Source organism: Schistocerca nitens, chromosome 6, assembly GCF_023898315.1.
Source record: "Schistocerca nitens isolate TAMUIC-IGC-003100 chromosome 6, iqSchNite1.1, whole genome shotgun sequence".
NCBI lineage: Eukaryota > Metazoa > Arthropoda > Insecta > Orthoptera > Acrididae > Schistocerca > Schistocerca nitens.
The window spans coordinates 387,260,260-387,285,490 of record NC_064619.1 but is presented as its reverse complement, the minus strand read 5'-3'; positions in this window follow the sequence as shown (position 1 = coordinate 387,285,490).

The following is a 25,231-nucleotide window of genomic DNA, read 5'->3' as shown; positions in this document are numbered from 1 at the left end:
GGAGAGAAGAGGAGTTTGAGGCAGAACTTGACTAGAAGAAGGGATCAGGTGGTAGGGCACTATTTGAGACATCAAGGGATCACCAATTTAGTGTTGGAGGGAAGCAAAATTTGCAATTTTAATGAGCAAATTTACACTAAAGTGACGTTACGCACATATAAAGGTAGAGGTAGTGTCGTATATAAAAGGTATAAATGGTTAGTGCACTGGCGGAGCTGTCGATTGTACTCAGGTTGTTCATGTAAAAAGGTTTCCGCGATGACTATTATAGCACGATTGGCATTAACACACTTGGAACGCGGAATGGTGATTGGAACTAGTCTTATGGGAGAAATTCAGATGGCTCTGAGCACTATGGGACTTAACATCTTACGTCTTCAGTCCCCCTGGAACTTAGAACTAGTTAAACCCAACTAACCTAACGACATCACACGCATCCATGCTCGAGGCAGGATTCGAACCTGCGACCGTTGCGGTAGCGGTTCCGGACTGAAGCGCCTGGACTCATGGGACATTCGATTTCGGAAATCGTTAAGAAATTCAATATTTTGAGATCCACTGTCTCAAGAGCGTGCCAAAAATAGCAAATTTCAGGAATTACCTCTCATCACGAACAACGCAGTGGCCGAAGGCCTTCACTTAGTGACAGAGAGCGGCGTCGTTTGCGTTGAGTTGTCAGTACTGCGTGAAATAATAGCTGAAATCAGTACGGGACATGTGACCTACGTATCCGTTATGACAATGCTGCGAAGTTTGGCGTTAATGGGCCTTGGCTCTGACGACTGATGTGAGTTCCTTTGATAACAGCACGAAATCGCCTAAAGAGTGGGTTCGTGACCATGTCTGTGGACTCTAGACGACCCGAGTCGCGATTCAGTTGGAAAGAGCTGATAGTAGGGTTCGAGTTTGATGCAGGCCCTTCGAAGCCATGGACCCAAGTTGCCAACAACGCTACGTGCAAGATGTTAGTGGTTCTATAATTGTGTGGGATGTGTTCACATGGACCATTAACTGGAAATTGCTATATTTGGCTACCTGGAGACCTTTTGCAGCCATTCATGGACTTCATGTACCCAAAAAACGATGAAATTTTTATACATGATAATGCGCCTGTCACCGGACCTCAGCTGTTCGTGACAGGTTTCAAGATCATTCTGGACAGTTTGAGCATGTGATTTGGCCACCCAGATCGCCCGATATCAATCCCATCGAATATTTATACACTTATGGGACATAATGGAGCCGTCAGTTTGTGCATAAGATCTTGAATTGACAACACTTTTGCGATTTTGGACGGCTATATAGGTTGCATGGCTCAACATTTCTGCAGGAAACTTGTAACGAAATGCTAAGTCCATACCACATCGAGTTTCTGCTCTTCGTAGAGCAAAAGGAGATCCGACAAGATATTAGGAGGTATCCTAAGAATCCTGTCACTTCATTCTATAGCTCCCAAAGACAGTTGAAAGACTGTGGGTATGTTGCAAATTAGTTGGAACTCTTTTAGGGCCGTTTTGATCAGTACACTGCTCAGATATGTACTATGACGCTTCCAAGGGTCTTCGGTGAACTGTCGAATGAGGTCTGGAAGGTGTACGATATTTCTGGAATAAATGTTCCAACGTGCTTGTGTTACTTATGCCTGCGGTTCCAGAGTTGGGGCCGCATCTGCCATGCGCCATGCTCGCTGGGTGGGGGTTGGTGGTGCTTCTTTGGCGGCTGTGAAAGTGGAGGGATGATGGGGCGAGTCTCAGTTGCCTTCCGCCCACTATTCTACATCTACATCTACATCTATACTCCGCGAGCCACCTTACGGTGTGTGGCGGAGGGTACTTATTGTACCACTATCTGATCCCCCCTTCCCTGTTCCATTCACGAATTGTGCGTGGGAAGAACGACTGCTTGTAAGTCTCCGTATTTGCTCTAATTTCTCGGATCTTTTCGTTGTGATCATTACGCGAGATATATGTGGGCGGTAGTAATATGTTGCCCATCTCTTCCCGGAATGTGCTCTCTCGTAATTTCGATAATAAACCTCTCCGTATTGCGTAACGCCTTTCTTGAAGTGTCCGCCACTGGAGCTTGTTCAGCATCTCCGTAACGCTCTCGCGCTGACTAAATGTCCCCATGACGAATCGCGCTGCTTTTCGCTGGATCATGTCTATCTCTTCTATTAATCCAACCTGGTAAGGGTCCCATACTGATGAGCAATACTCAAGAATCGGACGAACAAGCGTTTTGTAAGCTACTTCTTTCGTCGATGAGTCACATTTTCTTAGAATTCTTCCTATGAATCTCAACCTGGCGCCTGCTTTTCCCACTATTTGTTTTATGTGATCATTCCACTTCAGATCGCTCCGGATAGTAACTCCTAAGTATTTTACGGTCGTTACCGCTTCCAATGATTTACCACCTATGGCATAATCGTACTGGAATTGATTTCTGCCCCTATGTATGCGCATTATATTACATTTATCTACGTTTAGGGAAAGCTGCCAGCTGTCGCACCATTCATTAATCCTCTGCAGGTCTTCCTGGAGTACGTACGAGTCTTCTGATGTTGCTACTTTCTTGTAGACAACCGTGTCATCTGCAAATAGCCTCACGGAGCTACCGATGTTGTCAACTAAGTCATTTATGTATATTGTAAACAATAAAGGTCCTATCACGCTTCCTTGCGGTACTCCCGAAATTACCTCTACATCTGCAGATTTTGAACCGTTAAGAATGACATGTTGTGTTCTTTCTTCTAGGAAATCCTGAATCCAATCACAAACCTGGTCCGATATTCCGTAAGCTCGTATTTTTTTCACTAAACGTAAGTGCGGAACCGTATCAAATGCCTTCCTGAAATCCAGGAATACGGCATCAATCTGCTCGCCAGTGTCTACGGCACTGTGAATTTCTTGGACAAATAGGGCGAGCTGAGTTTCACATGATCTCTGTTTGCGGAATCCATGTTGGTTATGATGAAGGAGATTTGTATTATCTAAGAACGTCATAATACGAGAACATAAAACATGTTCCATTATTCTACAACAGATTGACGTAAGCGAAATAGGCCTATAATTATTCGCATCTGATTTATGACCCTTCTTGAAAATGGGAACGACCTGCGCTTTCTTCCAGTCGCTAGGTACTTTACGTTCTTGTCACATTGCGCGTCAGGATGTCGCGTTCTGCTGCTGCACTGTCTCTGGACTGTCGTACTATTATTAGCTGCTGTATGCCTCAGGTTAAAAAAAAGAACGAAGGCTATCTATAAGATGCAATTTGTCCTACGCCTATTAGTAACTGCTTGTGGTCTACAGTAAAGATTATGGATTCAGTCATATCTTGGTTAACTCAGCTTAGCCCCGCTTTCGTTATTCCTTTGCACCTTTGGAAAGTCCTTGCACTCTGTACCTTGAAATAATTTCAGTCATGTTGTTGTTATTCAGAAAAGAGTCAGATTTAGTATAAGGTGGTAACCTTTTGGGTTATAAGAAGTGGGGTCTCAACCTGTTATGGACTTCTAGTTTAATGTTCACATTGGAGGGCAGGCTTTTATTGTTAAGGAATTAAATTATTAATTTAAATAAAAACTAATATATTTAGTTATAATTGTCATCAATGCGAGAGCAAGGTGGATGTTGCATATCACCCACCATTCTCTTTTTTGTATTTAATTTTTTTTTTATTTACACGTCAAGTTCCGCAGGACAAAATGCAGGAGCAAATCTCTAAGGCCATGGAACGTGTCAGCACATGAAGTTACAACATAAAAGCAACAACAGATAAAAATAAATGTTTATCAACCTGAAAAAAGTCATTCCATAATTGTAAGTAAATGCAATCAACAATGAAACAAATATCAGCTTCATTTTTCAAGGCATTCCTCGAAAGAATAGAAGGAGTGACCCATGAGGAAATTCTTCAGCTTCGATTTGAAAGCACATTGATCAGTGCTAAGATTTTTGAATTCGTGTGGTAGCTTACTGAAAATGCATGCAGCACTATACTGCACACTTTTCTGCATAAGAGTTAAGGAAGTCCAATCCAAACTCAGATTTGATTTCTCCCGAGTATTAACTGATTGAAAAGTACTTATGCTTGGGAATAAGCTAAAATTGTTAACAAGAAATGACGGCAAGGAATATATGTATTGAGAGGCCAGTGTCAAATTACCCAGAGTCGTGAACAAGTGATTGACAAGAGTTTCGTGAACTTACACTACTTATTGCCCAAACCGCCCGTTCCTGAGCCAAAAATATCGTTTTAGAATGGGAAGAGTTACCGCAAAATATAATACCATACGACAAAGCGAATGAAAATAATCAAAATAGACTAATATTCGTGTCAAAAGATCACTCACTTCATGTACCGTTCCAATAGTAAAAATGACAGCATTAAGTCTTTGAACAAGATCCTGAACGAGGGCTTTCCACGACAGCTTACTATCTATCTGAACACCTAGAGATTTGAACTGTTCAGTTTCATTAATCATATGTCCATTCTGTGAAATTAAAACGCCTGGTTTTGTTGAGCTATGTGTGTTAGAAACTGAAAAAAACTGAGTCTTACTCTGATTTAGTGTTACTTTATTTTATAGAAGCCATGAAATTAGGTCGTGAACTGCATTATTTGAAACCGAGCCAATGTTGTGAACAACATCCTTTATTACCAAGCTTCTTTCATCAGCAAACAGAAATATTTTAGAGTTACCAGTAAAACTAGGAGACATATCACTTACATAAATAAGGAACAGGAGTGGCACCAACACTGATCCCTGGGGCACCCCCCACTTGACTGTACCCCACTCAGACCCCGAATCACAACCATTCTCTACATAGTGAATAATGACCACCTGCTGTCTGTTGATTACGTAAGAGATAAACCAATTGTGAGCTCCTCCCTGTACTCCATAATGATCCAACTTCTGGAGCAATGTTTTGTGATCAACAAAACGAAATGCCTTAGTTAAATCAAAAAAAAAATATGCCTAGTGTTCGAAACCTTTCTTTTAACCCATTCAGTACCTCACAGAGAAAAGAGAATATATCATTTTCAGTTGTTAAACGACTTCTAAAGCCGAACTGTACGTTCGATAGCAAATCGTGTACTATAAAATGATCAATTATCCTTATAATCATAGCATTTTCAATAACTTTAGCAAACACTGATGGTATAGATTAGATCTACAAATATCTACATTATCCCTTTTTGCCTTTTTATAAAACGGTTTTACCACTGAGAACTTTAATCGCTCAGGAAAGTGACCATTCCTAAACGAAAAATTACAAATATAGCTAAATACAGGACTAACACAGTACTTTAATATTCTGCTAGGTACGCCATCATAACCATGAGAGTCCTTAGCCTTCAGTTATTTAATTATTGACTCAATCTCCCTCTTGTCTGTATTTGAAAAATCAATCTCGGAAAGGCATTTGCAAAGAAAGTTATATGATTCCCTGTAGAAACTAAATTTTTATTTAATTCACCAGAAATGCTCAGAAAATGATTGTTAAATACTGTACATATATCTGATTTATCATTAACAGAAACATATTTACTGAGAACTGACGTTATATCATCGAGCTTGTGCTGCTGACCGGACACTTCTTTCACAACTGACCATATGGTTTTAATTTTATCCTGTGAATTAGCTGTTCTACTTGAAACCACATACTCTTTGTCTTCCTAATAACATTTTAAGCACCTTACAATACTATTTGTAATGGGCTATTGTAGCTTGATTGTGACTACTTCTAACATTTTGAAATTATTCCCACTTTATACTACAGCATGTCCTTATCACACTAGTCAGCCACTTGGGCTGCCTATTACTGTTAGTACGACGTTTAGAACGTTGTGGAAAGCAACTCTCAAAGAGCATGAGAAATGTGTTAAGGAAAGCATTATATTTATCATCTGTTTTATCGGCACGATAAACATCGTGCCACTCTTGTTCCTTGACATGGCTTGAAAAACTCTCTATTGCTGGTATAATTAAATGTGACATTTGTTTGAGTACTAAAGACTTTTAGTATTAAAATTTGTGCATCGTGGTCTGAAAGGCCATTCACTCTTTTACTAACAGAATGCGCAACTAGTAATGAAGAACGAATCAAAATATTATGTATAGCTGCGGTACTGTTAACCTGCACCCTAGTTGGAAAAACACACTTTCTGCATCAGCTCATATGAATTTAGGAGATCTGCCAATATCCTTGTTCTTGCACCATCATACACAAAATTTATATTGAATTCACCACATATAACTTATTTCTGATTCTTACTACAAAGTGAATCCAGAACCCTCTCTAGCTTGAACAGAAATGCACAGAAGTCAGATTTGAGGGACCTTACACAACAACAATTAGCAGTTTAGTTTCACTAAATTCAACTGCCCCTGTACTACATTCAAATATCTGTTCAGTGCAGTGCCGTGATACGTCTGTGGATGCAAATGGAATACCGTTTTTTACGTACATAGCCACTCCTCCACTCAGGAAGGAACTCCTTGAAAAACAGACAGCTTATCTGTATCTTGGTAAAGTAAGCCTCTGAACTGTCAAATAATTTAAGTGGTGCTCAGATGTACCAATAATTTCAGAGTCAACATCTATAACAGTTCACTAACTTTATCTCTAATACCTCTTATATATTGATGATACATGTTAATTCCTTTTCTACTTGGAAACATTACATTCTCTGAAGGTGAGCCCTTTGTTGGATGAACTTCCTTTAAGCAGGTATAACTATCAGCTGACTTTAATCTAAAAAAGGTGCACCTCTAACACCAACTACTAACGGAATTTTTCCATGAGTGATCCCACCACCACCACCCACTACACTGTCACCTATAAGCTTTGCCATCCTCCCCTTCCCATACCTACTGAGGTTCAGTATATGCCTAGTGAAACCCGACCTACTGATAGACCCAACTGGCACCACCGAGATTTGACCCATGCCCTCTGCCATCAGCGCCCTCCCCAGCCACATGTTAACGCGCCCAACAGCCGCATTAAGATGAGGCCGATCATGGCGCTGAAACAGCTGCACAAAATTCCCTTTAGTGCCACCAACTTGAGTAGCTACCTTTACCAGGTCACCACCTACATCATATTCAGCGTCCCTATCAAGACAGTTTCCTGCTCCACCCACTGTCACTACCTGATCCTCCTTCGTAAAACTCCAACATAACTCCTCTATGCTGTCAATCACTTGAGCCAACGCTGCTCTAGGCTCCACAGTGTTGGTGACCTGATACTCACTCCTTAACACTTCCTACAACTGCTGGCCCACACCTCTACCATCCTAACTACACAGCAGCTGAACATTCTTCTTTCTGTTAGGTTTTGTAACGGACCTAGGCCTCCTAACTGCTGAGGACTGCTGCATGTTCCCTACATCTACAGCTACACGAGGCTCCTCTCCACTCAACTCTGACAGTTGGTCAAATATATTGCGTAGTATAACTGTCTGAATACCTTATGTTCCTAGCTGCCTTCTTGCAAACTGCCAGTTCCTGTTTCCCACCACTCTTAATCCTCTTCAACCTATCTAGTTCCTCCTTTGCGCGTTGTAACTGCACCTGAAGGGCACAGATCTTACGCTTGTGCTCCTCTGTCAACTTATTTCTACTACAGATTCTGTATTCCCAGGAGAGGATCTCGCTAGAATGTCCACTGCCTTCCCCACTGCATTCCCCCCAATGAAAATACTTTGAAGATATCCCACACCATGGCCCACTCATCACAAACCCACTACAGAGTCCACACTTCTCATTCATGGTAAAAGTTTAGAGTTACTGAAAAAAAAACTATACGCCTACGTTACCAAAGTTCAGTTACACCAGTAGAACTATTTATAGAACTAACAATAGTGGTCTCTAAATTGTCTGTCTACTAAGAAAGCAACTACTTGCATTGATACTACTACACCACAGCTAATACCAATACCAACAAAACTTCACAAAATTATTAGCTAAAACCAAACGTTCAAACGGCCACTGGAGCACCCAACGAAATTAAAACACTGAATGAAAATTTTACTGATATATTTCACTAGAAACAGTAAGAAACGTCAGCTGAAAACTAAAGCACGAATTTTACTAAATGACTTCAACGCACAGAAAACACTAAAAAACACAGCGAGCGAACGTTTCCAAAAGTTTTTTAAATCGTTACTTCGTCACAAACAGGACGAAACACCTCTGAAAACAATTAAATTTAATAACTGAATATCAGTGAACAAATAATTTTGTCATTACTTATCTTTATAACCGCTACAGCTGCACTACACGCCGCAAAATGTTAGCACACTCTGTGTATGGGACTGATTTTGGACCAGGTTAAGTTTAATGCAGCACCTTTCTAACTGTAAGTTATTGCTCTTTCCGAATTTTTAAGAAGTAGGGATGACACCTTCAGCTGTGTTTATAAACGTTACTTTCTTTTCAGAACATTTCGGTGTGACATTGTACATCTTCAGGCCCATCTATGTTACCAGATGATCATGTGGATACTGGGCAATCATCAAATCATCATTACACGCCTCATGCACAGCACAAAAAATCGATGTCCGCTAAGCTAAACCTTGTTTCCTCCTAATTTTATGACCGGATAGAGCACATCAACTACAGTTACAGGTAGTCACAAAGATGGTGGTAACTACTAAAGAGGCATATTGGTTTGAAGAAGGACGACTGCAGTGCAGGGATATCTTCTGGGAGGTAACTGGTGGTATGGACCAGGCAGACACCAGGGTGTCATTTTAGCAAAGTGTCGTGTTGGAGTTGAGAAAAAAAAGGAAGAAAGGAAGGAAAGAGTTTAATGTCCGGGTTACAGCGTGGTCATTAGAGACGGAATTGAGTCGCGTGGTGGCAGACGGGGCAGGAATGTGATTTTAGCGAGCACAGGCGTGGCCGAGCTGATGCAAAACTCGAACGGTTATTGAATCAGTCAGCTGTTCCAAGTGGAACCAGCAACATCTTCTGGGGAGCAGTGCTGTCGCCGCAGTGAAAGCGATAGGCATGCCAATGACACTTCGCTAGGGGACGAATTGCCATGACGGCCGAAGCGTCCGTAATCACAGGATGGGCCGAGTGGTGTTTGAGGGTAGCCAATTGCTGCATGGAGGCGAAAGGGGACATTTTGGATAGAGCAGAGAACGCAGGACTCGAGAAGCTGATGCGCTGCGGTACGATCAGCCCAACATCAATATAGTCAGTGAGTGGCATTGCCGCTAAGCTGACACTAGCGGTCAGAAATGAGCTCCGTATACTCGCTTTAAACTCAACAGAGAGTCCTGTGACGTCATCTCCGAACTCGCCGTCTCTGTGGGCCCGTAGACCCGACCCGTGAGTCTTTGCCGCAGCCCACTCGTCACCTGAGTCTATTGTCGTGTCCAAATGGACACGACTCGCTCAGAAAGGAGAGCGAGTACATGAGAGAGAATAACAGCTGACCAGCAGCATTCCCGCTACATATGCAACTATTCTGAAAGAAATTTCTGCCACTAATCTGTAAATTACTATTACCTTATTTCACACAATCATGGTTTCCGCTTCTCAAGTGCAAGTTATAACGTCCAAAATGTCCGACCTGCCGTAGTGACAGAAGTAAGTTATGTAGGGGTTTCGGAAATTCCCATTACGAACTTCTGGAACATATAGATTAGGGGGGATGGGGGAGTAGATAACATTCTGGATAGAGAACCATGCCTGGAAACGTGCCCGTTTAGTTCTACGACGGTTTCAATTCAGATTGGTAACGCGTTCACGTCTGCTGACGGAAAGAGAAATGTCTCAGAGCTGCTGGTTCTGGTATGCAGTAGGGTAGACAGAACGAAGAATGACGTGTACTACGTCAGACTACTTCCTCTGGGGTCGTATGCGAAGTTTAATTTACGAGACTCCTGTAGAGACTGAGGAAGACCTGCTGTCACGAGTTCTGGGCGCTGTACTAGAAATTGAAGAGAGACCAGGTGGTGTGGAGAGTGAGCATCAGAACGCTCAGTAGTTACAATGTCTGTAATAACAGTGGTGGTCACCACATCGAGTCGCTGTTCTAAGTCATTTCTACTGTTTTGGACATTCAGTACGCTGGGCTCACTTTTTCTTCTGAGTAATGTAAACACACAATGCTTAATACAAACAAATCAGCTTAAATCTTTCGTTATGTTTGCTTTCGAATTGTTACCTATTAAATGTATTATATCATGCCTAATTCAATTTCTCAAGCAGAAGCGGATGATTTCAACATATGACCTAAAACCGTCATAGAACGGAAACGATACGCTGCCAGATGTGGGTTCCTATTTAAAATATTATGTACTCACTCCCCTCTACCAGTCCTACAAGTTCATAACGGGCAATTCCGAACACCCTGTGCACCAGTATCGGTTGGCAGCGAATATTCTTTTAGTTATACAAACATTTATAGAGATAAAGATTTTTCGACAACTGTTCCCCAAGTGTTAGCTGATTTCGTAACTGTGTGTTTTCGCGCAGTAGCGTTGAGACGATTTAATCGCTGAAAAGAATAGTCACTGTGATTACAACGAAATTAATATTTCTCTTATTATATTATCCATGTAATTTAAGCGAACAAGGAATCGCAACCTTTAGTTCTCTCTCTTCCTGGACAGCCATTGTCTGGTTCGGTCAAATAAAAATATTGCTTGGTCAATGTTATGTAGAGATTTTGTTATTTGTGCTCATTTTGCATAATAATAACTATTTAATTTCATTGTGTTAGTTATTACGACAAATCGTACATTTTTTCACCAGCTTTTTTCATGAATTTGATAATTATGTGGCTTACTTTGTTTGGGGATGTCTGTTAGTGAATGACGGTGTATTAACGACAAACGGCACCAATCAGTATTATACGTTTAGAAGTTCGATCGATAGCTTTGAAGCGTAAAGCACGTCCCAAAATTATATTCGCCAACAGAAAATCTCGGTAAAGAAGCCTAGCTAAATGAAAAGTATGAATCATGGTGGTAGTAATTAAATTCCAATTTCAATAATATTTTACACGATTTTTCAAGTACGTAATTTTTGTTGATTTAATTGAAGATTGAATTAGCCAAAGATAACGTTAATTTGATTCGGACTTGCATTTGAATTCAAGCATTTTAAAAGCCAGGATAATATAAAATTAAAAAATAATAAAATGATAATAATAATAAAAAAGGTTACCATTAGAATTTACTCACTCCCCTCTACAAGCCCTAGAAGTTCATAACGGGAATTTCCAAACACCTTGTGTACCAGTATCGGTTAGCGGCGAATATTCTTCTATTTATACAATCATTTAAATCTACAAAGTTTTTTGGGAGACTGCTGTAAATGTATTTTAATATTTAATTTCTAATCAGAGAACTTCTAACAATTATTATGACGCATACATATTTTCGAGGCGTTACTTCGTGTGTAACGGCAACACCAGAAAGAAAGGGTGGCGTAAGGATGAACTCCAATCTGTAAATGGTGATTAATTATTAAAATAAAATTACAGAAATTAATGATGAGCTACTTAACTCGGCAGTGCTACTTCACAGCAGCAAGGTTGTGTACTCGTCTTACGTACTAAAAATAAGTCATGACTAGTATTATGCTCTGGACGCTACATTATGTGAGAACGAGTCGATGAGTAAGAAGTAACCGCAGCGTCACAGTTCCAAACTCGTCATTGTGTATTGTGTATTTAAACTGGGGACCTACAGACGACGGAGAGGCTTCGTCCCGCTGTAGCCCTCAGTGGTTCACAACCCCACAACAGGACACAGCAGTCCACCCACCCCACCGCCGTCCCACATCGAACCCAAGGTCACTGTGCGGTTCAGCCCCTAGTGGATCCCCCAGAAACGTCTCATACCAGACGAGTGTAACCCCAAATTGCTGTGTGGTAGAATAATTATGGTGTACGCGTACGTGGAGCAATCGCAGCAGTCGCCGACATAGTGTAACTGAGCCGGAATAAGGGTAACCAGCCCGCATTTGCCGAGGCAGATGGAAAACCGTCTTAAAAACCATCCTCATGCTGGCCGGCACACCGGACCTCGACACTAATCCGCCGGGTGGATTCGTGCGAGGGATCGGCATGCCTTCCCACTCGGGAAGCAGAGCGTTAGACCAGCGTCTAGCCGGGCATGCAAACTCGTCATACTTGAGGAACGACAGCGGGAACGAAGGACGCCAGATAGTGCTGATGTAACAGCGGCGCCTTGACTTTTGAAGCATGCAACCCGAACATGAGACATGTACTTGCTCTGTTTCTGACCTGTAGTGGAGTGGTTGGTGTTTTTTTCTGACTGGACAGATAGTGATCCCAGTGCAGTTGGAGAAATGGGCCTCTCCGAGTCAAGAGGAGCAATTCCGGAATGTTTTAGCCTTTGACGGTACGACCCTGCTGGTTTCGTTATATATGAGCTGTGCATTGGGTGTATTCGCTGCACAGATGTCCGTGGTTGCCGAGTGACGGCTTGTGGCCGTGTATTAATGGCACAGGGGCTGTGTGTGTGATGGTTTTGTATGTCAGAACTGTTCAATTTGTAAAGTTTTACACTTTGAGCTGTGAGCGTGTTTTTATTTATGCTGTCAGCATAAACCAGTGCCAGCTGGAATGGCCGCGCGGTTCTAGGCGATAGTCTGGAACCGCGCGACGGCTACGGTCGCAGGTTCGAATCCTGCCTCGGGCATGGATGTGTGTGATGTCCTTAGGTTAGTTGGGCTTAAGTAGTTCTAAGTTCTAGGGGACTGATAACCACAGATGTTAAGTCCCTATTGCTCAGAGCCATAAATCAGTTGTTGACAGAACTTGTACCAAGAATTTATTTTATTATTTGTTCTATGCGAATGATGAACTGCATGTGTTACTGTATAAGAATTTATTTAAGATATGTGATGAGGTAGAGTGGTGCTGCTAGGTTTTTATGGTACCAGGCTGGTGACAATACACTCCTGGAAATTGAAATAAGAACACCGTGAATTCATTGTCCCAGGAAGGGGAAACTTTATTGACACATTCCTGGGGTCAGATACATCACATGATCACACTGACAGAACCACAGGCACATAGACACAGGCAACAGAGCATGCACAATGTCGGCACTAGTACAGTGTATATCCACCTTTCGCAGCAATGCAGGCTGCTATTCTCCCATGGAGACGATCGTAGAGATGCTGGATGTAGTCCTGTGGAACGGCTTGCCATGCCATTTCCACATGGCGCCTCAGTTGGACCAGCGTTCGTGCTGGACGTGCAGACCGCGTGAGACGACGCTTCATCCAGTCCCAAACATGCTCAATGGGGGACAGATCCGGAGATCTTGCTGGCCAGGGTAGTTGACTTACACCTTCTAGAGCACGTTGGGTGGCACGGGATACATGCGGACGTGCATTGTCCTGTTGGAACAGCAAATTCCCTTGCCGGTCTAGGAATGATAGAACGATGGGTTCGATGACGGTTTGGATGTACCGTGCACTATTCAGTGTCCCCTCGACGATCACCAGTGGTGTACGGCCAGTGTAGGAGATCGCTCCCCACACCATGATGCCGGGTGTTGGCCCTGTGTGCCTCGGTCGTATGCAGTCCTGATTGTGGCGCTCACCTGCACGGCGCCAAACACGCATACGACCATCATTGGCACCAAGGCAGAAGCGACTCTCATCGCTGAAGACGACACGTCTCCATTCGTCCCTCCATTCACGCCTGTCGCGACACCACTGGAGGCGGGCTGCACGATGTTGGGGCGGGAGCGGAAGACGGCCTAACGGTGTGCGGGACCGTAGCCCAGCTTCATGGAGACGGTTGCGAATGGTCCTCGCCGATACCCCAGGAGCAACAGTGTCCCTAATTTGCTGCGAAGTGGCGGTGAGGTCCCCTACGGCACTGCGTAGGATCCTACGGTCTTGGCGTGCATCCGTGCGTCGCTGCGGTCCGGTCCCAGGTCGACGGGCACGTGCACCTTCCGCCGACCACTGGCGACAACATCGATGTACTGTGGAGAGCTCACGCCCCACGTGTTGAGCAATTCGGCGGTACGTCCACCCGGCCTCCCGCATGCCCACTATACGCCCTCGCTCAAAGTCCGTCAACTGCACATACGGTTCACGTCCACGCTGTCGCGGCATGCTACCAGTGTTAAAGACTGCGATGGAGCTCCGTATGCCACGGCAAACTGGCTGACACTGACGGCGGCGGTGCACAAATGCTGCGCAGCTAGCGCCATTCGACGGCACACACCGCGGTTCCTGGTGTGTCCGCTGTGCCGTGCGTGTGATCATTGCTTGTACAGCCCTCTCGCAGTGTCCGGAGCAAGTATGGTGGGTCTGACACACCGGTGTCAATGTGTTCCTTTTTCCATTTCCAGGAGTGTAGACTAAAGTATACTTGTGTATTATGAAATAATCCTGTACCTTGGTAAATTACGTTTAATAGCAGAATTTGCCTTTGTTCTTATTAATGTTGATAGTGGAAGGCTCCGATTTGTAAATTGTTAATTTTGTTTCCCAACAATGTATCTTGAGGCAAAAGTTGAACTTAAATTTCTCTATTTTATGTAAGACATTATGTTGTATTGATTGTCTCCAGCCCTGCATAAGGATCCTTACGAGCTACGGGAGGCTATTTGGTTTCGTTGATATTACATTACTGATCTGTTATCAGACGTATTTTAATCTTTAATACATTAATAGATATACTGAGCCCCCAGACCGATCCCCACTCCACATAAAGTGTACACAACATTTGGCATTAGGATATCGCTGTGCATTGTGCCAGCTGCTACGTAGGTGAATAGTATTAGAATATAACTGAGAGATCGTGTCTCGCTTCGTGTGTGCTGTTTCAAAATCGGAACTTAGTGGTAAGTTCCATGGGCCCAAACTGCTAAGGTCATCGGCCCCTAGCCTTATACACTACCTACTCTAACTTAAGCTAACTTACGCTAAAGACAAGACACACACCCACGCGCGAGGGATGCAAGACGCCCCAGACCGCGCGCCCTGCTGTTTCAGTCCAGGCTGTGAGAGACGAGCTGATCGCGGAGTGGCTTAGGAACGGGGAGCTCATTCTCGACAAAGAGTGGCCGCTATGGCGGTTAAGTGACAGAGGTACAGCTTGACAGTGGTATATCGTAAATATTTGCGTAGCGCTATCAGTGTTCTTACGTCAGTCGTCTCGGAGTTTGAAATACTGGTGCAATTCTTGCTCTGTGAATAACCTCTGTGGCGCCAGTTACGTACATCAAAAGGAAGAACAGTGCATTGTAAGAATAGAATTAATGACCTGTTAGGCCTAGTTGGGGAAAAGACTAAGCCTGTGTTAGATGAGTTGTACGAAACTTATCATTTGTAAATAATAGTTTCAGCGCGAGGTAGCCGGTCTAGCTCGAATGCGATAGTGGAAGATGAAGTCACGCAACGTGATACGGTTGAGCTGCCAGAAAGGGAAGGAAAAGCGCGGATGGCGCAGTTTGCTAGGATTCCCCTCAAGTTAACAGCACTGTTTATCATTGAGGAATTCTCGATTTATTCCGTATACATACGCTGAAGCGTTTGTAAAATGGATGACGGAGCAGAACGGCGTGTTTAGGTTGCAGAATGTGGAACTTTTGCAGTTAATTTACTCGGGCAGAAGAGTTGGCTTGGCAAGTAGGGTAGCCAGGACCATAGTTGAAGGAATACAGTTCATCAATGGCTATGTGAAAGAGTAATGTCCGCGCAGGCAATGCCGAAGTCAAATGAATCCCATCACGGTAGCGAACAAGGGACAAACGAGCAGTTAAAAAAATATGTTAAACAAGTTCACGCAGATGTGCGTTTTGTACACTGATCACTGAGGCGAAAGTGGTGGCTAACATCGTAGAAGACATAAAACCATCTGTTTGGGGCCTGTATGATTTTCTCTTGGCTCGTGCCACATTTAGTGATGTGAAAAATGTATTACATCACAATGAAGTGTTTAGGTTTCTGAATCAAGGCGGGGAACATCAACCACACGTATGTGTGGTGCACAGAAATGATTTGCGAGAATATAGTTCTAATGGAACAGATGTCTCATATGTGGCAACGTGAGGCATTTCCAGAGAGATTCCTCACGGTGAAATAAGATTTCAGGTAATAAAATACGACGGTGACGTAATGGTGCAGAGACAGTTACATCGCTGCCCCAGTAACGTTTCAGGTTCACGCATCAGCAGCTTAGAACACCTTGTGACTGCTGTGAAATTAATAGGTAGCTCAGTCACTCTCTCGAGAGCTGAGTGCTTTAGCGCTCACCAAGCAGTGTATAGATGTCGTGTTTGAATTCGGATCATACCACGTACTTAACGACCAATTCTAATACACTGCAGGTATTGAGGTGCATTCAGGTTAACATGAAAATTCGGAAATTTACATGGAAAATACAGATGTAGATAGTGTAGGGGTTATCGACCGAGAAGAGCACAGGCCTGTCTGACACCAAAGCCCCTCTGCACTTTGAAGACCCTTTCGAGATTGTTAGAATTGTGACAATAGGCAAAGTTGTTATTAAATATGTGTCGATAGTTAATGAATGCCGGGCACACGTCTCTGCGGCCAAGCTAGCCTATGAACAAGGATCTATATTAATGACATAGGAGACAATGTAAATGTTATCATAACCAAAACATATATAAAGTTAACACCCATACTACAGTGATACAAGTTTGCATCCCTACCGACACCACAGATGATGAACAGATTGAAACAACGTACGATAAAAGAAATTGTTCAAATAGTTTAGCGAGACAAAAATTTAAAATGTGATGAGAGACTGAATACGGTAGCAGGCATACGAAGGGAAAATATTACGGAAACAAAGATTTCGGGGAAGGAACGAAAGAGAAATCCACCTTGTGGATTCTTGCACAAAGTGTAATTTAATCATTGCCAACACTTTGCTTACGAATCACGGTAAAGGAATGCATACTTGGAACATAGTTTTTGAAACCAGATTTTAAATTGTAAGACATTTCCCGATGCACACCCACACCGACGATGATTTATTGGTTATGAACTGCAGTTTACAACTAAAGAGATAGTAAAAGGTAGCAAATTAAGGACATGTAACCTGAATAAGTTAAGACCGTTAGTTTTTTGATAATCTTAAAGCGACCATTAAGCATAGACTGACTGAAAGAGAAGAAGGAATTCACTACAGTACGAATGGGCGTCTTAGAGGAAAGAACTAGCGAAGGCAGGAGAGGAGGTAAATGAGGAAAAGCTAGAGGAGAAATCCTTGGATAACACACAATATATTGACTTAAATTGACAACAGGGGAAAATACAGAACTGCTGCAAGTAAAGCAGGCCACAGGGAACAGAAGTGTGTAAAAAGTGGTGTTGACAGAGAGACCAAAATCGCAACTGTGATTTTGCTCTTGGAAACATAGACGGCGAAATTAAAGTTTTAGAAAAAGAGGAAAGAAAATTTTAGAAGGAACTGTCAAGAGCTCATTTGGCAAGCCAGAACCAAGCAAATAACAGAAGTCAGGAAGGCGGAAGGAATATGTACAGAGGACAGGTGGAGGAGCTACACAAACTAACAAGAGCACAATGCTAGGTTCCTGTGAAACGACTGAACATGCAGGACCTAGTACTTACCTTAGTAGAAAGTCTGGAGAAAGGCAAACTTGTGTTTCTAGATTTTTATATTTAGAGAAAGCTGCCAAATCAATATTGTTTTGCAGGGCAGCCTAAATGTCAGAGGCAATAAATAGTTATTTCGTGCCCTGACATGTAGGCTACCCTGCATGGCAGTTGTATTGTGTTGGATCAGTATCGGCCTGCCTTACTGATCTGCTTTCCTGTGGTGCCTTGTACATCAAGGACAAATTAATGATTTTCAAGCCCCTAATGTGTAGCCCGCCCTACGTGACAGGTGTGTTGTAGGAGTAGTACTGACCTGCATTATTGAACTGGACCACAGGGGCTACTCATTCTCGTGTGCATGGTTAAAACAGGTTGATATGGGTAGAAAAGGACAGGGAGACATTGAGTGGGAACTGGAAATGGACAGAGAGAGGGGAAGAGGGGGAGATGCATTAGGTAGGTCGCGACTGATATGGTCGCAGGTTCGAATCCTGCCTCGGGCATGGATGTGTGTGATGTCCTTAGGTTAGTTAGGTTTAAGTAGTTCTAAGTTCTAGGGGACTTATGACCACAGATGTTGAGTCCCATAGTGCTCAGAGCCATTTGAACCATTTTGAACCATTAAGTAGGTGGAAGCTGAAGAGGGGTAGAGGGCAGATGGTAAAGAAACTGGGAAGGTGGAGATGGGAAGAAAGAAGGGGAGGATGATGTTGATGATGGGGAGGGTGTGAAGTAGCAGGATCGGTGGAACAGTTTATTACTCTGAGAAATATTCCACCTGACTACCATTATGACTAAACCAAGTGCTGGAAGGTGATATAACGTGAGTGGCATACTATTATTAACGTATCAGTGCCAGTGGTTATTCACTTGAGAGCCTTGGTGTCACACAGAATGTATTACATCTGGCTTGCAGTGGACCAACGTCCACCTAACATTTGTTACGTGTTGTAAGCACCATCGACCACGACTTTTATATTTCTCGAAGATGTTTAGCTCTCAAAGATAGTCCTGCTCTCCCACTCCCAATGCTACTCTCTGTAAGCAATCTTGGGAAGCAACAAATCAACGAAGTAATGTTGTAAGAAAAAGGGTGTTGCAGCAAATAAGAACGTAGACCTTCTGTGATAAATAAAATGTAATTCAGAGGCACAGTGTCCTAAAAAGAAAAAAAAGCCTCACATGTTACAGCTGCAAGGAATTGCTACTGCAGTAGTGTTGGGCACCTGTAGTTAATCCGAGATCACACAAATGACAGAGTACCAGGCTAACGTCTTCTTCCCTTACGCGCCTTAGGACGACACATCTCTCATTTATGTTGATAAATAATGTTCACAATGAATCAGGCTCTGTCCTTCAGAACAATGCAATATACTTTAGCCCCTTCTAGAACAAGCTGTCTTCTCTTTATGTACATAGAATTTAGATATTGGTGTCACTCAGGGTTTAACAATTAATTGTGCACTGCCACGCGAGACTTCTAATGATGCTACTACAACAAACACTCGCTCGCCTGAATATTACCACATTACACAATGAATATACATTCTTTTATTTGCATTCGACTCTACGGCCATCTTGCGAACTGTAAAACGTTGAAGACATAATTCACACAAGCGCCGAGCCATGCAAGAAATCAGTTACCCATGAAATGGGACTCCATCTTGATTGCGGTACGCGGTTCTACCGTTGTTCTTGAGTTCATCACAGTTCCAATGAGACTTCGTATCACACAACCACAATCCCTGCCCCGCGTACGCTTTTACTGGCGTATTAAATTGCGGAATGACCTGTCGCTACTCAGCTGCTGTTGCAGACATTCGGAGCAGTGCCTGAAAAGCCATTTGTACTATAAAAGTACTTAACTGAGCGAATATAATTCGTATTTCATCGGAGCGGTCAGATACGTTTCTGTCCATTTGGAAGAACCCAGAAGGATTCTCTCGAGCGAAATCGCCGACGCCAAGACTAGCACCCCCTCCATTTTATTCGTTCCCAAGTGCCAATAAGTAATGACGTCGTTATTTATATTATGAACTAATGAAGAAACTGCAATACAGCGAGCGCCAATACTGCCAGCTAAATAAAAGATTCTAACAACTGAAGGCACTAAGTACTGATAGGCATAGTTAGCAAATGAAAGATTTTGATAGAGAACAAACAATGTATTTACCATAATAGTGTTCAAAAGTCATTATATATATATATATATATATATATATATATATATATATATATATATCAGTTAATGACATCCAGCCTTACAAATGCACTATCTCTGATGGACACACGTCCAGATCATCCGCTCTCAAAACTCCGCCATCTCACTCCCCACATCCACCACTGATGTCGGCTCACCTTCAACTGCGCAACGCTACGCGCTGTTGACCTCCAACTACCCAACACTACAATGGCGAATATTCTAACAATGCCAACCAGCCACAGACTGTACATAGCACAGCCAGTGATTTTCATACAAAGCACTAGGTGAAGTTACCAACATAAAAACGTAAACAACCTACTTACAACGTCACCTTATGTGAGGCGTGAATTACTTTCGTTTGGATCTGAGTGAAGTCCTTACGTTTTTATCACTATGAAAATTACTATTTGAGTCTTTAAATAAAATTCAAAAATAGAGTGGATATATCTATACAGCACTACGTAGCATGGTAGATACGTTACAGTGTGGAGGAAGATATGTTAAAAGGAAGGGTTTGGAGGAAATGAGCAAAGAGAGGGGGGAGGAGGAGATAAAGAGGAAGAGTAGGGAGGAGGAGATAGACACATAGAGATGGGAGGAAGAGGTAGACAGTCAGAGTGAGGAGGATGCGGACACAGGTAAAGGAGGAGGTGTGCTCACTATGTGTGTCGAATTCATATGTGGGTAAGGCTGTGGGGAAAGGTAAGAAGGCTATAAAAGAAAACCGCCTTTTGAATGGCTGTATTCAGTGCAACGAGTCGTAATGTCTCCAAAAATCGTATTTTCGGCTCCATTTTAAAGTGGTTTTCGTGCCCACACTCTTTATGCGCCGGTAGATGAATGAGGACGTACGCAGCTTCGGTGACGAATTGCGGCAGAGGAGAGAGGCTCGAGTTTTTGGGCGACGCCGCGCGACCCAACGGCGCGCCATATTTCACGCCGGCCGCTCAGGTGGGCGCGCACATTTTTATTGTTCATTCCTCGCGGCCGGCGCGGCTGGCGAGCCTGTTGCGGCTTCAGAGCGGCGCGGCGCGGGGCGGCGTGGCCTGGCATTAGCACCTATCTGCCGGCTGATGTATTGGCCGTCGCGGGCGCCACGCGCTGGATTTATCTGCCTCCGGGGAGCGGCGCTCGTTGCGCGCGCATCGCCTCTGACAAGAGTCCCGGCGTGTCCCGCGGCGTCGCTGCGGCCACAGAGCCGGCAGCTGCGGCTGACCGCCTCCTCACTGCGGTCGCGCTGCGGCGGCCGCGACCTGACAGCCAGCCGCTCTCAACAGGAGTGCCAAACGGGCACTTCCAACTTTATCGTTTTTAAACGTATGCATCTACTCAGATACTCCGAAAGTCACCTTACGGGATGTTGTGGAGGATATTTTGTGCGCCGCTGTCATCCTCACCTTTTCCTGTTTAATGTCGTGTGTGGTTCGCTTGAAGAACGATTGCTGGTAGGCTAGTGTGTGAGTTCGAATGTGTCCAGTTTTACGCTCATGATTTTCTCTCGGGAAGTATGTACACTACGGGCCATTAAAATTGCAGCACCACGAACGTGACGTGCTGCAGACGCGAAATTTAACCGACAGGAAGAAGATGCTGTGATACAAAAACGATTAGCTTTTCAAAGCATTCACACAAGGTTGGCTCCTGTGGCGACACCCACAACGTGCTGACATGAGGAAAGTTTCCAATCGTTTTCTCATACACAAATAACAGTTGACCGGCGCTGCCAGGTGAAACGTTGTTGTGATGCCTCCGGTAAGGAAGGGAAATGTGCACCATCACGTTTACGACATGGATAAAGGTCGGATTGTAGCCTATCGCGATTGCGGTTTATCGTATCGCGACACTGCTGCTCGCGTTGGTCGAGATCCAATGGCTGTTAGCAGAATATGGAATCGGGGGGTTCAGGAGAGTAATACGGAACGCCGTGCTGGATCCCAACGGCCTCGTATCACTAGCAGTCGAGATTATAGGCATCTTATCCGCATGGCTGTAACGGATCGTGCAGCCACGCCTCGATCCCTGAGTCAACAGACGGGGAAGTTTGAAACACAACAACCATTTGCTCGAACAGTTCGACGATGTTTGCAGCAGCATGGACTATCAGCTCGGAGACTATGGCTGCTGTTACCCTTGACGCTGCATCACAGGCAGGGGCGCCTGCTACGGTGTACTCAACGACGAACCTGGGTGCACGAATGGCAAACGTCATTTCTTCGGATGAATCCAGGTTCTGTTTACAGCATCATGATGGTCGCATCCGTGTTTGGCGACATCGTGGTGAACGCACATTGGAAGCGTGTATTCGTCATCGCTATACTGGCGTATCACCCAGCGTGATGGTTTGGGTTGCCATTGGTTACACGTCTCGGTCATCTCTTGTTCGCATTGACGGCACTTTGAACAGTGGACGTTACATTTCAGATGTGTTATGTATGACCCGTGTCTCTACGATTCATTCGATCCCTGCGGAACCCTACATTTGAGAAGGATAATGCACGACCGCATGCTGCAGGTCCTGTACGGGCCTTTCTGGATACAGAAAATGTTCGAATGCTGCCGTGGCCAGCACATTCTCCAGATCTCTCACCAACTGAAAACGTCTGGTCAATGGTGGCCTAGCAACTGGCTCGTCAAAATATGCGAGTCACTACTCTTGATGAACTGTGGTATCGTGTTGAACCTGCATGGGCAGCTGTACCTGTACATGCTATCCAAGCTCTGCTTGACTCAATGCCCAGGCGTATCAAGGTCGTTATTACGGCCAGAGGTTATTGTTCTGGGTACTGATTTCTCGGGATCTATGCACCCAAATTGCGTGAAAATGTAATCACATGTCACTTCTAGTATAATATATTTGTTCAATGAATACCCGTTTATCATCTGTATTTCTTCTTGGTGTAGCAATTTTAACGGCCAGTAGTGTAGGAAGAAGCAACAACTCGGCTGATAAACCATACCATGGTGTGATGCGCACGTCTCGCAGCGTGTGCCATTGGAAAAAATGTTCTAATGTGTGTGAAATCTTATAGGACTTAACTGCTAAGGTCATCAGTCCCTAAGCTTACACACTATTTAACGTAAATTGTCCTAAGGACCAACACACACGTCCATGTCCGAGGGAGGAATCGAACCTCCGACGGGACCAGCCGCACAGTCCATGACTCCAGCGCCTGAGACCGCTCGGCTAATCCCGCGCGGCGTGTCATTGGAGTTGGCTGAGAATTTCTGTTGTGCTTTGGCGCTCCGTAATTGAACCTGTAACGAAACGGGTTGCTCTTCGCTGCGTCTTCTCTATTTCCTCTACCAATCGTATTTGGTACGTATCCCAGACTGACTAGCAATTTTAGGTACTGATCGATAGAAGGTTTTGTAATTTGAGGGTGAAGATTATTTCAATGAATCTCAATGTGGCCTCTGCCTTATCTACGATTAGTTTTATGTGGTCGTTCAACATTAAATCGTTTCGTACACATACTCCAACACATTTTGTGCATGTAACTGTTTCCTGTGATTCTTCTGCAGTTGTGTAATTAGAAATAAATCTGCGGAGACAAAGTGAGTGTTAAGGGACCATTATTTTTCACAATAAATATAAGTGACGTTGTGGATAACGTCAAAAGTTCCATGAGGCTATTCTCGGAAGATGCTGTTGTATGCAGACATGGACGTGGAAAACTAGAAAATTGATGTAAACGCAGTAAGACTTGCAGGGAAGAAATGCTTGCCGTGGGACTCACAGTTCAACCTGAACACTTTTATTTTATTTTATTTTTCTCCTTAAGTCTTTCGATTGGTTTAATCGTCTCCTGTGCCAAGCTTTTCATGTCGGAGTAGCTCTTGGAACCAACTTTCCCAGGTATTTGCTAGATGTACTCAAATCCATGCCTTCCTTTACAGTTTTTACCCTCTACAGCTCCATCTTGTACCATGGATGTTATTACCTGACGCCTTAACAGATGTCCTGACATCCTGTCCCTTCCTCTTGTCAGTGTTTTCTACATATTCCTTTCCTTGCCGACTCTGCAGAGAACCTCCTGAATCCCTACCTCATCAGCCCATGTAATTTTCAACATTCTTCTGTAGTACCACATCTCGAATGCTTCGATTCTCCTCTGTTACAGTTTTCCCACAGCTCGTGTTTCACCACCAAACAATACTGCGCTACAAATGTACATTCTCAGAAAGTTCTTCCTCAACGCCGATATTTGATACTGGTGGACCTCTCTTGGCCAGGAATGCCCTGCTTGCCTTACAGACAGAGCCGTGTGTCGGCTCTAAACTTATATAGCGCTGTTAAGATTTTTCTGAGTCCTTCCATTCCATCGTTAATTGATTCTTTCATATTTATCGTTATGCTGCGTATGATTCTGTTCAGATTCCCCTCTGGCGGCGTGTCTGTTCTTATCGATCTTCGAGTCGTTGCTTCCTGTTAGCCTTGTGTAAGGGAATAAGATCTTTTGGGGGATGGCCGGTTGGTTGCCTAGCGATGACGTGTCGGTGGTCGCCTTTTAAAATCGGGAAAAAGAGAATGTCGGACGATGAGACCAGTAAAATGGCTTGGCCGTTAACTGTAAAGTAAAATACTTTGAAAAGGCACTCATGCCTGCTAGCTTTTTCGGATCTGGTCCTAGTCAAGTGGTAAAGAAATGACCTTTAATGGTTGAAGTAATCAGTAAAGAAATTGTAAATTTCAACTCGACAGTAACCAACTAATTTTGGCGCCGTTTCCCAACTGGGGGGTTTTCCTTGATTAATCGTAACACCCTCGTCTCACAGACAAATGAATAATAAACGAAGCCAAACTAGCGTAAGGAGAGCCACACGTGAATCGTTCAGCGAATTCGACAGTTAAAATCTAACTACCGACTTGACAGAAAATCTTTTGGCGGTTTGGTCGTACAGTAAAAAATTTGTAAACGGATCAAAACCATCTGCTCAGACACTTTGTGATTATAATGACATTGAAACGGCGGGCAACACAGATAAGACCGAAATACTAAACGTCTTTTCTCCAGAACTGTTTCGCGAAGGAATATCGCTGCATATAGCCATCTTTGTATCGACTCAAGAACGATAAATCGACTGATATCTACATTAGTGAACATGGGATTAAATAACAACTGAAATCACTCAAAAGAAGGGATGTCATTGAACCTGACGGGATACCAACATGATTCTGCACAAATATTCGAAAGAAGTTGTCCTTCTTATATCTCGGTGTACCTCAGGTCTTTGAAGGAGGTAAAAGTTCTTGACGTTTGGAAGAAAGTACAGGTCATTCCCGTTTACAGGCAGATTCGTGGCTCAGAAACAGAATACTATAGGCTGGCATGTCTGACGTCTGTCAGTTACAGAGGTTTCGAACATGTTTTACGCTCGCGTATTATGAAATTTCTAGAAGCTGAAAATCTCTGTAG